This window comes from Stenella coeruleoalba (assembly GCF_951394435.1).
Source record: "Stenella coeruleoalba genome assembly, chromosome: 3".
Classification (NCBI taxonomy): domain Eukaryota; kingdom Metazoa; phylum Chordata; class Mammalia; order Artiodactyla; family Delphinidae; genus Stenella; species Stenella coeruleoalba.
The window spans coordinates 92,941,464-92,958,662 of NC_137148.1; the positions used below are offsets into that span (position 1 = coordinate 92,941,464).

The following is a 17,199-nucleotide window of genomic DNA, read 5'->3' on the forward strand; positions in this document are numbered from 1 at the left end:
GGACCTTCAAAGCCAAAAGCATTTAATGAGACAAAAAGGGATGTTATATGGTGATAAAAGTCACAATCCACCAAGAAGATAAAACGACCACAAACTTGAATCATCAAATAAGAACTGCGAAGTGTATAAAGCAAAAATTCCTTAAAATACAAAGAGATGAAGATAAAAATGAAATGATACCTCTTAATATATGTCTCTTAGAATTTAATGAATCAAGGAGGTAGAGGATTTAAATAATACAACCAACAAAATTGTATATCTATATTTTATAACTATTTGGAGAGATAAGAACATAGGACAGTTGCAGAACTTTGTACAGTACAATAAAATATGCTTTGCTTTCTCATGCTCATGGAACATGAGCATGAAAAAGCAGGCTGGGTTTTTTTTTTTTAACATCTTTATTGGAGTATAATTGCTTTACAATGTTGTGTTAGTTTCTGTTGTATAACAAAGTGAATCATCTATACGTATGCATATATCCCCGTATCCCCTCCCTCTTCGTCTCCCTCCCACCCTCCCTATCCCACCCCTATAGGTGGTCACAAAGCACTGAGCTGATCTCCCTATGCTATGCCACTGCTTCCTACTAGCTATCTATTTTACATTTGGTAGTGTATATATGTCCATGCCACTGTCTCACTTCATCCCAGCTTACCCTTCGCCCTTCCCACGTCCTCAAGTCCATTCTCTACATCTGCATCCTTATTCCTGTCCTGCCCATAGGTTCATTAGAACCTTTTTTTTTTTCCTTTAGATTCCATATATATGTGTTAGGATATGGTATTTGCTTTTCTCTTTCTGACTTACTTCACCCTGTATGACAGACTCTAGGACCATCCACCTCACTACAAATAACTCAATTTCATTTCTTTTTATGGCTGAGTAATATTCCATTGTATATATGTGCCACATCTTCTTTATCCATTCATCTGTCGATGGACACTTAGGTTGCTTCCATGTCCTGGCTATTGTAAATAGAGCTGCAATGTACATTGTAGTACATGACCCTTTTTGAATTATGGTTTTCTCAGGGTATATGCCCAGTAGTGGGATTGCTGGGTCATATGGTAGTTCTATTTGTAGTTTTTTAAGGAACCTCCATACTGTTCCCTATACTGGCTGTATCAATTTACATTCCCTCCAACAGTGCAAGAGGGTTCCCTTTTCTCCACACCCTCTCCAGCATTTATTGTTTGTAGATTTTTGATGATGGCCATTCTGACTGGTGTGAGGTGATACCTCATTGTGGTTTTGATTTGCATTTCTCTAATGATTAGTGATGTTGAGCATCCTTTCATGTGTTTGTTGGCAATCTGTATATCTTCTTGGGAGAAATGTCTATTTATGTCTTCTGCCCATTGTTGCATTGGGTTGTTCGTTTTCTTGATATTGAGCTGCTTGAGCTGCTTGTATATTTTGGAGATTAATCCTCTTGTCAGTTGCTTCATTTGCAAATATTTTCTCCCATTCTGAGGGTTGTCTTTTCATGTTGTTTATGGTTTCCTTTTCTGTAGCATGCTGGGTTATTTTTACACCAGTTGTGTGCTTAGATGAATAAAGCTTAATACATTTTAAAATTCAGAAATTTTACAGGCTATATTATCTTACCATAATCTAGTAAAACCAACTACCAGAATTTTAACTATGTGAAAAGTAAAAATTCACTGTTAAAAATGTGTGTATCAAAGAGGAAATCAAAGTTGAACTCAAATATTATCTATAAATTTGCAAAAATGAGAAAAAAAATTTCAACCAAGACAGAAGAACATAACTAAAGCTACACACAGAGGAAATTTTATGGTCTTAAAACATATTAACTGGAAAGGAGAGACTGAAAATAAACTAATAGATTATCTAATGATTAAACATTTTTCCATTTCTGGAATAGAACAACTTCATCATAATGTATATTTTTATATTGTTTCTTTGGCTAACTAATATTTTGTTTAGAATATTTGTATATATTTTATTATTAAAAATAGTCAATTTTATTTTTATAGTATCTGTCACATTTTGATATCAGGTTTATACTTGTCTTATAAAATGAGTTGGGTGGTATTCTTTTTTTTTCCCCATGTTAGAATTTGTTTAAGCTTGTTATTATTATTGTCACTATAACTATTTCTATTAAGTGCAGTGTTTAGTAGCACTTGACCAAAAAGTATGTGGGCTTGATGCTGTCTTTGAGGGAAAGAATATTTACTACTGATTAAATTTCTCAAGCAATTAATGATTTTTAATTTCTTCTTAAATCATTTTGGTAATTTATATTTTCCTAGGAATGTGTGCATTTCATCAAAGTCTTTAAATGTGTTGATGTAAAGTTGTTCATAATATGCTCTTATCTTTTAAATCTGTGTTCCATCTAGAGTTCTCTCGCCCTTTTCATTGCTAATATTGTTTATTTGTATCTCCTTTTTTCTTGATTAATCTTGAAAAAGATTTTTTTTAAACTAGGCTTTTCAAAGCACCAACTTTGATTTTGTTGATCCTTTCATTTTATTTATTTCTGATCTTAATATTTCATTTTTTCTACATCATTTGTAATTTTTTTCTGTTTTTCTTTCTTTAACTTCTTCTGCCATTTATCTTTCTCCTACTATAAGCAATTACAGGTGTAATTTTCTTCTGAGCATCACTCTAGCTGTAACTGCAGCTAGAGCCCATAGTATTTTTTAACATTGTGTTATATTTGCACTCTCTTCCTCTCTCTCCCCAACCATACAGACACACACTCGTACACATACATAAATCTGCACACAAAAAAATAGCAATTCCTTATGGTTCAACCATAAAATGTAAAAATATATCATCAGTCATAGAAAAATTACTTAATTTTGTATTGATATTAGTCAGATTTCTAAGAGTGTATCCAAAAGCCTGTTTAATTGGGTGTTTGTGTATATGTCCTTCATCTAAGCTCATGTCCTTCTATAATGATTGCAGAGTGATAAAATGTTTTGTCTGCTTGCCCTGGTTTTAGTTTCACTGTTGAAGTTGATATACTATTTTACTAATTTGGATTTTAGATTGGTTTCTGATTTTATGAAAGAATATTCCACAACATTCAACATTCACATTTTCTTTGCTTTTCAGTCCCTCTAATGGTAGCCTATAGTGAATATTCAAACAGTGGAAAAGGCAGCAACCTTGATTGTGTAGTTTTAAAAAAAAATGTAATGTTCTGATCTCCTGGCAAAATTAACACTACTTCACAGAATCACGTGTCAGTGTTGCCAATTTAAGGACTTATTTTGCTACCGAAACTTATTTTTTAGAATACCACTTAAAGGATGTGTATAGGGTATATTATGCATATAAATTTCCTGATCTTAATTTTATTTGTAAGAATGCCTCGTTGTTGCCAACACGCAGGGCCACAAAGGAGCACTTACAATATGGTAGCGTTACAAGCAAGGTGGATTAGATAGTGGTGACTTCTTTCTTCCATACCCCGGGCACCTGCTAGTGTTTCCTGATCTTGCTTTCTACTTGACGTGGGTGCATTCCTTTGAGCCACTAACATCTCTGTATTGATTAAACCCTAAGACTCATAGCAGATGTATATACTTCTCCAAATTTTCTGTTTCTCAACTGATTTTTCTGGAATTTAAGATTTGGAAAAACTTGCACATCTGCCTGGAAATGCTGCAGAGGAACTCCCATGTGGACACACTGCCTTTTTGTTTACTGGTCTGTGTGTTCCGTCTCTTCTACATCTCTGACCTTCCTCCTGGCATCATTATTCCTTTGTCTTGGGGCATCTTTTCTCTAGTGAGAGGCTGCTGATAATGAAAATGTCTTTATTCAAACTCATTCTTGACAGATAATATTAATGAGCATTCAATTCTTGTTTGATGGCTACTTTCTCTAATCACTTTAAGGCTATTATTACTTAGTTCTTGCCTTGCTGTTGTTGGGAAATCAACTCCTGGTAGTGTTGACTTCTCTGAGTAGAGAGTAACCTGCGTTGCCTTAGACAGAGTGGGGGTTGCAAAACAGCTGTTGCTGATTAAAAGGATTACTGTTGACCTTGGGTCGGGTCCCAGGAAAATGAAAACGATCCCATGTGTCTTTGACTTTTACCTCATTGTAAGGGGCCAATTGTATGGGCCCAGAAGTTTGAACTCACTATTATATACAAAATTCAGAGGTTGTTGTTTTTTAAAGAAATAGAACTAGCAAATGTTAGTTAGCTTCAGATGTTTATAAGAAATTATATTACTGTTTTGCTATAATATAGGTACTCATTACATATGTTAGAGAGGATTTTTATTCATATTTTTTTAAATTAATTAATTAATTATTTTTGGCTGTGTTGGGTCTTCGTTTCTGTGCGAGGGCTTTCTCTAGTTGTGGCGAGTGGGGGCCACTCTTCATCACGGTGTGCGGGCCTCTCACTGTCGCGGCCTCTCTTGTTGCAGAGCACAAGCTCCAGACGCGCAGGCTCAGTAGTTGTGGCTCACGGGCCCAGTTGCTCTGTGGCATGTGAGATCTTCCCAGACCAGAGCTCGAACCCGTGTCCCCTGCATTGGCAGGCAGATTCTCAACCACTGCGCCACCAGGGAAGCCCTATTCATATTTATTTTAAATTCCTATGTTCTTTATTTCTTTAGTCAGAGTGCATAAGAAAAGAACTAGAATAAATTTTCTATCAAAGTCAAAGAAAATACATAGCAAATGTTCTTACATTTTCATGTAAATTATTGTAGAAAATGTGGATTCAAAGTCTGCTTGGTTTAATATGACACTGTGGCATAATAGATCTAGGAATGGCTCCAACAATTGAATTCAATTATCAAAATACAAGTTGACCAAAAAGCTAATAAAACTTAACCTTGTCAAAGCAATTTCTCTAAGTATAAATTAAATACCTACTATCTCACTACTTTAACCAATTAGCAGAGACTACATTTTAGATGAGGCGTTCATTGAATTATACATTAATAACATTTCCTGTGTTGATACAGCATATGCTAGTCTTACTGTAACCCTAGTGCCTTTCAAAGTAAATCACTGCTTTGTAGAAAGTACTTGTTATATGTGTTAGTATTTGATATTCTGCAAAACGTCATTTACTCTCTACTATATTTTTCACACTTGCTAGGAAAGAGTATTTGTCTCTTTTGGGAAGGGTGAAAAATTTAGTTTTGTTTCACTGTCTATTCATATTTAAGGAGGATAATTAAATATTGTATGTGTGGCAAGTTTAGTATTTATTTGCAGGATTAGCCTAGTATCTAAAATGAAAAATATTGGTCTGATAAACGTTTTCTCTTCTTAAGATACGGATGATTTTGAGATACAAAAGTAGCAATAATATTTAACTACTATTTATATGACTGAGTCAAGTTATTGTTCTAAGGTTATGAAATGGAGTGTAGAGTGTAATAGCATTAATTTGTTATGCTCAAGTACATGCTTATTCATGCTTATTCATTTTTAAACTAAGTGTTGTGAACCTACCTTACCTGCACTAGGTACTTGGGAGATATGGCGGTAAATAAGAGAACCCCTACCCTCGTGAAATTTGTAGTTTATCAAGGAAAGTCTCTGTAATGAACAAATATTAACTGTTGCACTTAATACAGGTATATCTTCTAGAGCTAGTATTAAAGTCTCCAAATAATTCATATTCTATAAAATTATTTAATAAAACAGGGCTTTATTGGAATAAGCTAAGTTTTGATGAGTTAACAAGAACAACAAATGCTCCTTAGTGATAAGAAGCAACAAATTTGTATTTCTCACTTAAGCTAGATATCCAGAGTTGGTTGGCAAAGGGCATCTGTTCATCTTAGTCTGATGGAGGCAAAATTATCTTATAATGCTGCCATTTCAACTGGGGTCATTTAGGGTCCAATTTAGTAGAGGCAGAGAGGTAGAAATTCTTGTACTGGCAATTAAATGCTTCTGCCCCAAAGGGACATATGTTATTTTCACTCACATTTCGCATGGCCATCTAATTTCAATAGGATGGAAGAGTGCAATCCTCTAGGTACCGAGAAGTAAAAGAGAACAGAACATTGATGAACAATGGTAATATTTCCCACAGATCGTAAGTCTGATTACCAAATTTTCAATACAGTCTTTCTCCCACCCACGTTACACCCTCCACCCTCAACAAGGGAGATAATCTCAAATTCTCATTTAATCGTGGCATTAAGATCAAAATCCAGGATTTCTGAATGATCCAAAGTATTCTTCATATCAAAGGATAATGTGTAGTGGTTATCAGATTCAGCTATGGTTACTGTTGATCCTAAGAATTCTGAAGTAAAAATACAAGTTATCTCCCCTGACCCCATGCCACATACCCAATATATAATGGTGAGATAAAGATAGGATAACAGTAATAAACAACCCCATTTATGATGAGAAAAAATAGAAGACACACAAGAGTCACTGGTTCATACATTTTCTAAATTCCACTGGCAGATAACGGTGAGGGCCACACACTTTGGGAGTGAGGACCGCTCATTAATAAGCCCTTGAAAATACTCTTAGGAGGAGATCCCTTGCTCACTGTTGTCCGTGGCCCTTAGCTCCGTCCTCCTAGAGAGCCTGCCTTTTCTATTATACTGCTTGGCCAAATCTGAAATAGGTATTGGGGAATATGCTGATACTGGGAACTTTGTAAGTTAATTGATCACTTTCTATGTGTGGGCATCTGGGTGACCAAGAGTCATGTTAAGTCTCAAATAGTCATGAGCTCTTGATTCTTTTATCAGTACAGCTCTCTCAAAAATTTAATAGCATTCTTATCTATTCGATTCTAGAAATCTCAGTCTGCCAGTAGCCACACCTCTCATTCTTCGCAAGGATCCCAAAACTGCTACATGGGCAAAGTTGAATCAACAATATTTTTCTCCACTTTTTGACTAATGGAAGGCACCTTGAGTCTGTTGGCTTTGGTGCAAGAGCCATATCTTATACTCTTTACACTGAGTCATTTTTTTTTTAACATCTTTATTGGGGTATAATTGCTTTACAATGGTGTGTTAATTTCTGCTTTATAACAAAGTGAATCAGTTATACTGAGTCATTTTTTTCCGGTTGAAAAGTTACTGTGTCAGGACTCCCATTTCTGGCCATGATGGCAAAACATGCACCTGATTTAATCTCCCACTTTATACAACTAAAGAGCTGGGAAAATATATGAAACAACTGTTTTCACATATTGGATATAAGGCAGCACAGGACTGTGATTGCTGAGAAATAGGAAACAAATGAATTGAGTTCTAGGATGGCCTAATTTTCTACCTGGAGCCACATTTGGACCAGTGAAGCAGGAAGACGATGCCAAACAGAACTTCAGTTGCCTCAATAAGTTAAGAAGGCAGAGGTGAGAGTTCAGAGTGTCTGAGGTAGTCAGAAATTGCGAAAGAGTTCTAGAGGGGAAAAAAGATGTCACAGAAAAGAGCTTAAGAAATCTGACTATGAGTTCCCTAGACTCTTTAGCTGAAAAACAATCTGTTTGTGCCTCGGATGAAATTCTGTAAGATCAAGCAAGGGAGCCTCTGGGGAGCTGTGAGCTGAACAGTTCCCAGAACTCACCCAGAGCCACAGTAAAGAGTTCTCGATAATCACTCAGCAGAGACCAAGGAGGGCCACACCTTAGTCATGGGGTTAAACTAGACCTAAAAGCAAAGGCTACTCTAGATCCTAACAAATCTTAAACAAAACTTGGAAGGATCCAACTAAACAGCAAGTATAATAACTTAATTGTCCAGCAGAACAAAGCCCAAACTCCTTAAAGGAAGACAACAAAATCAAGATTCTCATCAATATAAACTTCATGATGTCCTGGGTGTGAAAAAAAATTCTAAATATAAAAAAGTCAGGAAAATGAAACCCATAATTAGAGGACAAGTCAGTCAACAGAAACAGACCCAGTAGCCAATAAATATTAGTAGAGAAAATGCAGTCTTTTAAACAAACTGTGCTGGCTTTATTATATCTATAAGGAAGACAAATGAATTTTGACTTTTACCACATGCCATATACAAGAATAAACTTGAAATGGATAACTCAACTAAATATATATGCTAAAGCTATAAAACTTCTATAAGAATAAATAGGTAAAAATCTTTATGACCTTGGGATAAGCAAAGTTTTTTGATAAACACCAAAAGCATAAAAATCATTGATACATTAGAGTTTATCATTATTGAAACAGCCACTCTTTGGAAGACATCATTAAGAAACTGAAAGTAGAAACTACAGATTAAATAAAAATATCCAACAGGTACATAAAATACACGTAAGAGTTATTTATATATTCTAAATACATAAAGAACTCTTGCAACTCATAATAAGAAGACAAATTGTCCAATATACTAAGAACCAGAGATCTGAACAGGCATTTCACAAGAGTGTGTACGGTGGTCAGTAAGCACATGAAACAATGCTCAACATCATTAGTCATCAAAGAAATGCAAATTAAGTTCACAATGAATAGCACTACACATTAACTTGAATGGCTGAAATTAAAACTGACAACCCTAAATGTTGGTGAGGATGTGAAGCAATTGAAACTGTCATATATTGCTGGTGGGAAGGTAAAATGGTACAACCACACTGGAAAACTCTTTGGCATTTTCTTATCAAGATAAACAGGTACATATCATATGACCCAGCAATTCTACATCTAGATAGTTACTCAAGGGAAATAGAAACATTTGCCTACACAAAGACTTGTATATGATTGCTCAGAGAAGCCTTATTTATCATAGACAAAAACTGCATACCATCCAAATTTTCATCAGTGTATGAATGGATAAACAAATTGCAGTAGTCCGTGCAATAGTATACCACATAGCAAAAAAAAACAAAATGACTTTCTGATACACATACCAGCACAGACAAATTTTTTAAACATGCTGGGTGGAAGAAGCCAGATGCAAAGGAGTACATACTGTATAATTTTGTTTTATAAAATTCTAAGGAAGACATATGTAATCTATAGTGGCAGAAAGCAGATCAACTGCTGATTGGGGGCCAGGAGTAGAGAGAGATTGGGAAAGGACGTGAAGGAAACCCTTTATGAAGATGAAAATGTTCTGTATTTTGATTGTGTATTGTTGCCAAAAGTCATCAAACTTATAATTTAAAATATATGAATTTTATTGTTCATAAATACAGTTGATTTATTACATTATGGTTCTTTGTCTCTTAAAGGCATACTCAAGCTTACCCTTTATTCTTCAAAGTCAAGAAAAACTTTTCATTTTGAACTTTACCTCTACAAGACCCTGAATATTTTGTGTTCTGTCTGTTCCACTTTCCCTTGAAAACCAAACAATTCTTTTATGAGCCCAAGTCTTTTTTATTTTACCTTGTCAAATACAGCCTGTGTTAGTCTTCTAAGGCTGTCATAACAAAATACCACAGACCGGGTGGCTTAAATAACAGAAATTTATTTTCTCACAATTCTGGAGGCTGGAAGTCCAAGATAAGGTGCTGGCAGGGTTGATTTCTCTTGAGGCCTCTCTCCTTGGCTTGCAGACAGCTGTCTTTTGGCTGTGTCTTCACAAGTCTTTTTTCTCTGTGCTTCGGTCCCTAGTGTCTCTCTCTCTCTCTCTTCTTACAAGGACAACAGTCATATTGGATTATGCCTCGCCCTTTTGACCTCTTTTAACTTTACCTCTTTAAAGGTCCTATATCAAAATATTGTCACATTGGGCATTAAGGCTTCAACACAGGAACTGGGGGGGGACATGTTCCAGCCTGTAACTTTCTGCTCTTTCCCCTGCCCCCAGATTCATGTCCTTTTCACATGCAAAAACATTCATGTCATCTCAATAGACCCCAGATTCTTAATTCATTCTAGCATAAGCTCAAGCCCAAAGTCTCATCTAAATATCTAAATCAGGTATGGGTGAGACTCGAGGTACAATTCATTCTGAGGCAAAATTCCTCTCCAGCTGTGAACGTATGAAGCCAGACAAGTTATGTGATTCCAGAATACAGTGGTGGGACAGGCGTAGTTCAGATATTCCCAGGTCAAAAGGGAGAAATTAGAAAGACAAAAGGCGTGATGGGTTCCAAGCAAGTCCACAACCTAGCAAGGCAAATTTCATTAGATTTTTTTTTTTTCCATTAGATCTTAAAGCTCAGGAATAATCCTCTTTGGCTCCACTCTCTCTGCTCTCCAGGCCCACTGGGGCATAACTCTTTGGCGGGGGCAACACAGTCCTCCAAGGCTCTGAGTCATAGTCTTGCCTTTGAAGCCAAGGAGAAGGTAGCCCTGACCCTGCCTGTGGTGGCAGTGGCAGCCCTACTGATTTCTGAATCATCCTTGGTCACTCTTACCTTTTCTTGAACCACAATGCATGTTGGCAGTCAGATAGCTCTATTGTCCCATCCTGTAGAATCCCAGAATTCTGACAGCTGTCCTTCATTTCATCCTGCCTCTGTCCCCTTTACTTCATACTGGTAGTGTCCCTGCTGATATAATCCCATCTCTATTCCTGGTTTCTGCTGCAATGGCTGATTAAACCCATGAGTCACACCCAGGATCTCTTTATCAAATGATTTTCCAACCACTCCCTTGCTATTCTTTTCTGAACTCATTTTCTCATTTTTTATAATATGGATAGAGAATTTTCCAAATCTTCAAGTTCTGGTTACTTTTTGCTTAAAAATTACTTCAATTTCTCTCTTTCCTCTCACATCTTACTATAAGCTGTCAGGAGGAATCAGGCTGCACTTTCAACACTTTGCTTAGAAATCTCCTCAGCTAAGTATCCAAGTTCATCACTTTTAACTTCTACTTTCCACAAAATATAGAACACAGTTTGGCCAAGTTCTTTGCCACCTAGCTGGCACTGTAAGTCTTCACAGGGCCATTCTACCATTCTATCAAGCTCAAGATGGTGGGGAAGATGGTAATACCGGTGAATTCTATGAGCACGGGTCCATTGTCTCACTTCATTTGCTGTACAGTGAGTTCCTTGATCAGAAGCAGTGCTGTGTGGAATACCGCGACAGTGGGCGAGGCATTCTTTACGTCCAAGGATGCTACTTTTGGCAGAAGCATTGCATGCACGGAAGACAAATCCATATCCAGAGTAAGTGTCTCTTCCAGTAAGAACAAAATGTTGTCCTATCCATGGTGGAAGGCATTCAGTGTGATCAAACTGCCACCAGATAACTGGCTGATTATCTTGGGCAATGGTGCCACACTGGGGACTCAGTATCATTCTTTACGGCTGGCAGACTGGGCACTCAGTAGCAGCAATAGTGCAGTCAGCCTTGGCGAGTGGACGTCCATGTTGCTGAGTCCATGCACAACCTTTATCCTTGCCACCATGGCCACTTTGTCCCTGAGCCCATTGGGTGATGACAGGGGTGACTGTGAAAAGAGGCTAACTAGTATCCACAGAACAGGCCATTCTTCCGTTTAATTATTCAAATCCTCCTCTGCTGAGGTCACCCATTGGTGAACATTCACATTGGATACAAATATATTCACATTTTTTTTCCCATTCAGAGAGGTTTATTCACATAAATCGTCCCCAGATTTCCTTGTACCAATCTTCCATTGCTGCTCGTTCCTTGGTGCATAATCTAACCCCAAGTTTCTGCAGGCAACAGTGTTATCAAATATTTTTCCATTGTGTAACATGGACACTATTTTTAAACTTCCATTATCATTATCCGTTACCTACAGAAGAACTACTTAAGCCAACCCCACATATTTTAAGATTTTTGTTGTGACATCATCCTACTCCTCACAGCAAACTATGAATTAATCAGGTTAGTCTACGATCAATCTCAGGGGCTTAAAGCAGCAGATATTTATGCTTCATGCCCATTACTTGTCCAAAGTGAGTCTTCTGCAGGGGTGCTCTGCTCATCATTGTTGCGCAGGGACTCAGGCTGAGGGAGACCCCATACATGGCTTCAGGGTGAGAGAGAGGTGGAAAGCTTCACAGTGTCAAAGTGGTAGAGAAGTATTATCCTTTTTGTACTCAGGATTAGAGGATGTTAGTGTTAGTGTACTTAAGCATTTTCTACCTTAAGAGCATAAGTTTAGACATTGAAACTCACCACCTCCTTTCCATCACTGAGAACCTATGCAACTCTGTAACTAGGACACCAACAAAAGCAATCACAAATTCTTGCACAGTTAAAAAGCATAAACTCTATGATACATATAGATCTTTGCTTAAAAAAACAGAAAGGTAAGCTTGGCTTGACGGAGTTGTTATACAGAAGAGTTGAGGTTCTTGAGTTATGGAGCCAGGAGAAAAACATACATAGTTTTGGGGAATCATGCAATAAGCCCTTCTAAGAGAGAACAGTTGGCTAAACTCAACCCAAGAAAAATATGATTGAATAGGTTTCATGTACACATTCCTATTTCTCTGTGGCTTGCTGTATTTTGCTATATTAGTGGAGTTTGTTTTGAACTGTGTTACTTGTGTAACACGTTAGTATGCTGGAGAGAAAAAAATCATATATGAACCAATGCGACTTCAAGAGTACATTGTTATTCCCTACTCACCAGTGACATATGAGCTTATTTATATTGCAGGAAATATGCATTGTAGCAGAAAGGCTGTATTAATTAGAAGAGTGGAAGGGTGCCAGAGAATATATAGTTGTCAGCCTTATTCTAATCTGAAGTCATGAGGGAAGGCTTTCTGGAGGAAGTGATTGAAGCTAACACCTGCAGGATTTTTCAAGGCCATGTTGTTGTAAAGGTTAAGAGAAAAGCATTTCAAACAGAGGGAAAATTTGGGGAGAAATATTCAGAGACAAAAGGGCAAAAACAAACAAAAATCTGGGACTTTTGCAAGGAGCTAAAGAAAGTTCAGTATTTTTGGAGGTGAGAGAGCAGTTGGTGTGAGATGAAATGAGAGATGTACAACAGGGCCAGACCAGGATTTTCTTCCTTAGTAGAAATGGAAGACAGTGACAAGAAAAAATTTGGTTGTTAAATGGAGAATGGTTTATGACAGGGGCGAGAGTGGGATCAGGGAGACCAGCGAGAAGGTTATTGCAGTTGTCGAAGAAAAAATTTGATCGTGGCTTGAACCCAGGTAATTACAGTGGGGAAAAGAGCAAATGGATTCAAGAGCTATCAAGGAGGTAAAACAAGTAACACCTAGGGCTGTGTGTTTGCATGTCGGGGGTCAGAACAGGAAGCATGAAGAATCAAGAATATAAGGTTAATTTTAGATCTGTTATACCTGAAACAGTGGAGATATTGCCCAGTTGCTAGTCAGATATATGAGCCTGGATTTCAGAAATCAAGTATGGGCTGAGGATAAATTTGGGAGTTGACGACACAAAGATGGCTGTTAAAACCAGGGAGTGAATGTAAGAATTTAGGAAGAGAGTGCAGAGAAGAAAACAAAATTGAGCTTGTATGACTCTTGTTTCCCAATTTATTTTTTTTTAACATCTTTATTGGGGTATAATTGCTTTCCAATGCTGTGTTAGTTTCTGCTTTATAACAAAGTGAATCAGTTATACATATACATATGTTCCCATATCTCTTCCCTCTTGCGTCTCCCTCCCTCCCACCCTCCCTATCCCAATTGATTTTTGTACCCCAGAGAAGCTTCCCTGGCTTTCTGTGCTCTTGGTCAGTTTAGCTTAACCTCTGTGGAAACAATGGCTGTGGTGATGATCATGATGGAGCAGGTCAAGTGGCAGATTGGGCCCCAAAGAGATGCATGGCTAAGACTTCAAGGGTGTTTATCCATGTTGGCTGCTCAGTGGTGGAGTGCCAGGAAGAACAGGAGGCAACCAGCTTTCTTCTAGTCTAGTCTTCAAAATAGACAGGTTGCCTGAACTGCTTCCCGTGGCAGGCACTGGAACCAGTCCAAGATGCTGGGCAGCTATGACTGGTTTCTCTGAATTACACACGGGTAATGCCATAGTCAGGTGCATTGGCTCTACCATTTAATAGTCATGGCACCTTGAGCAGCTTCTCCGTGACTCAGTTTACTTCCATGGAAAATGGGTATAATTATAGTAATTATCCAATGGGGATATTGTGAGGATTAAGTTATTCAATGCATGTAAAGCACTTAGACCTGCACTTGGCATGTAGTAACTTGAAATAAGCATAAGCTATAATTATTACTTATCTTTAGGCTCAGTGTGGGCACAGAGGTAGGGATCAAGGGAAAAATGGTAGGTAGATAACTAAAGGAGGATGGAGCTCGGCAGCTCTCCTCTATGAGCACAGTGGGAAATAAACAGAAGTTAGTGGGTACAGTACTAAATATGCCCATTCTCCTGGATTGTTACACAGCCATCTGCTAAGTGGTTCAGTGCCTCCAGTGCCAGGCACTGTGCACGCCTATGGTAATGTCAGGAGTCAATGACAAAAGTGACATTTTCTTTAACATCTTTACTGGTTACCATTTAAATTGGGCAATCACCGTTCATGAATCAGTTTTTCTGAGGCGAAAGTAAAATCATGTTTAATGAGACCAAATTTACTGGGCTGGATATTGGCAGGACTTGAAGCACTAACCTGTACTCCGGTTTATTTAGTAACTCTGAAGCTGTCCTTCATACCAAACTTGGGTGTAACACCTGTATCATTCATTCATTCATTCAACAAATATTTATTGAGAGCCTACATTGTGCTGGGGTGCCATTCTAAGGTATGTTAGTGATCAAAACAGGCAAAGATTCTCATCCTTGTACAACCTGTATCCTATGTTATAAGGAAGGCACAGGGAAGGTGTGTATAATTCATGTAAAACAATTTGCACAGGTTTTCTGGAAACAAAATTTCCCACCTGATTGATACAGTTTTCCATTAGTTCAACCTGCCTTTCTGACAAACTGTATTTTTGTCCTGGTAAGCCTCCCTTCTCTCTGGGACGTCCTGTGTTCTCAGTTGATATCACACACTTCAGATCTTTAAGTATACTGGAGACCATCTGGTCCAAAAGTCTCATTTTATAGATGTGACAGTTGAGGCCCAGAAAATAAAAGGAACTTGGCTTATGTCTTCAGAGCGAGTGACTGCCTTTGTCAGATGTAAGATTACTTGTAACAAGTTTCCCCTGAGAATTAGATGAAAATAAAAGAAAATAGTTCAGTGACTCCCCACACCCACCCCAATGCATGATGCTCCAACTCTTGAGTCTTCCAATTGCTGTTTACTTAGAGTGTATTTCTGTATAGAAGACATAGAGCTTACATCACTCAGAAATGGTTTTGGTGAAGGCAGCCGTAAATACCAAAACAGCAGTGGCTTAAATAAAAGAGAAATTGATTTCTGTCTCATGTAAAAGAAATGCAGAGATAGGCAGCTCAGGGGTGGTGAGGTTGCTCTGTAACCTTCATGATTCAGGTCTTTCTAGCTCACCTCTCCACCATCCCTGGGGCGTGGCCCTTGTCCTCACGTCCAAGTTGGCTCGTCTGGCCATCATATCCGTATTCTAGAGAGCAGCGTAGTGTAAAGGGAAGAAAGAGGTGAAGTATGAGTGTTACTGTGTCCGTATCAGCCAGGTGTGATCAGAAAAGCAGGTCTACTAAGAGTGAAGTAGAAGAAGGGATTTATTTTAGGGACTTGACCTTCCCTAAAGGGCATGGGTTAAACTGTTTATGTTCTGCTATGTCAGTTCTGTATATGGTGCTGGGCCTGAAGATAGCACGGCAGGCCATTTAAAAGGAAAAATGGACGTGTTCATGGTCAGTTTTATGTGTCATCTTGGCTCGTCTGTCATCCCCAGTCATTCAGTCAGTTGCTGTGAGGGTATTTTGTAGATGTGACTGAAGTCTGTAATCAGTTTACCTTAAGTACGGAAGATTATCCTTGATAACCTGAGGAGGCCTGATTCATTCAGTCGAAAGGCAGAACCGAGGCTTCCCAGAAGAAGAAATTCCACCTTTGGATAGCAGCTTCTCCTCGTGCCTGAGAGGTCCAGCCTGCCCTTCCTGATGGCCTGCCTAACAGACGTTGGTCTTGCCTAGCTAGCTTTCAGTGTAAGCCAATTCCTCGCAGTGATTCTCTTCATTTGTATCTCCTACTGGTTCTGTCTCTCTGGCAGAACGCTGATGGACACAGATCTGGTGTGAGAGAAACGAGGATGCCCTGGAACCCACGAGGACGAAGTAGAACCTACATTCATCTCTAACTGCCTCCAAACCTCCAGCTCTGATGAGGCTGGTGAAAAGCTGGCCCCCTTTGTCATGGAGCTAACGCACCTTGTCCAGAAGCTGGAGAAGCAGCAGGATCCAGCAGGAACTGCGGCAGACCCAGCTGCTATGTCATGCTGACAGGATGAGCCAGCAGATCCGAGACAAGGTGCGTGAGCTGCAAGGGCACCTGACTTTACTGTGACCTTCCTAGTGTAAGCATGGCTGCCGCTTCACTTCTGCCTTCCTAACCTTGCGCGAATTTCTCCCGTGCCCCATCCAAGCCCAGGACGATACAGAGGAGAGGAGTCTGGGAAACACTGTTCCAGTTTAGTTAGGTTGACACAGCACAAAACCACCACTGCCAGGTATCTTGGGGGAGGTTTCTTGGAAGCTTCCATATGCCACTTTATTTTATAGCTTACTGTCTAGGACATGCAGAACATATCGGGCTGTATTTCTAAAAGTCAGAGGTTTTCTGGGCTTCCCTGGTGGCGCAGTGGTTGAGAGTCCGCCTGCCGATGCAGGGGACACGGGTTCGTGCCCCGGTCCGGGAAGATCCCACATGCCGCGGAGCGGCTGGGCCCGTGAGCCATGGCCGCTGAGCCTGTGCGTCCGGAGCCTGTGCTCTGCAACGCGAGAGGCCACAACAGTGAGAGGCCTGCGTACCGCCAAAAAAAAAAAAAAAAATCAGAGGTGCTCTTCTTTTGAAAGGGAGGATGACATTGGTAACAAAACCTTTCCACCAGAGGACTACTCTTTACAGGACCCAGTTCCTACCTTCTAGAGCCTAATTTTTAGGAGGGGAAATAAGATATTGTACGAACCTTTGTTGAGCTTTGTAAATAGAAATGCTTTTCCTTCATAGTCCCTTGGAAAACTTCATGGAGGGTTTTCATGTTTAACAAACTTTTCATATATCAAAGTATTATCCCCAGGACAGCAGTGAACCACTATAAGCGGGTGATTCTTTACCCTAGGTGTCAGGGTGTATCTTATATAGATTAGCAGCAGGACTTTTTAAAAGCCTTTTGAGGGGATTTTGTCTTTCCCTGGAAGAAGAAAATGCAGGGTCAGTGA

At 38.9% G+C, this 17,199-nt stretch overlaps 1 long non-coding RNA gene across 1 annotated transcript in view; it reads left to right on the forward strand.

Annotated features, from left to right (window-relative positions):
* Positions 1–16,539, forward strand: part of LOC307183715 — a 341,632-nt gene extending 325,093 nt beyond the window's left edge. The window contains exon 3 of the long non-coding RNA XR_013827560.1: positions 16,032–16,539. This is a non-coding gene — a long non-coding RNA (uncharacterized lncRNA). The remainder of the gene's footprint in view (positions 1–16,031) is intronic.
* Positions 16,540–17,199: the final 660 nt, after the last annotated feature.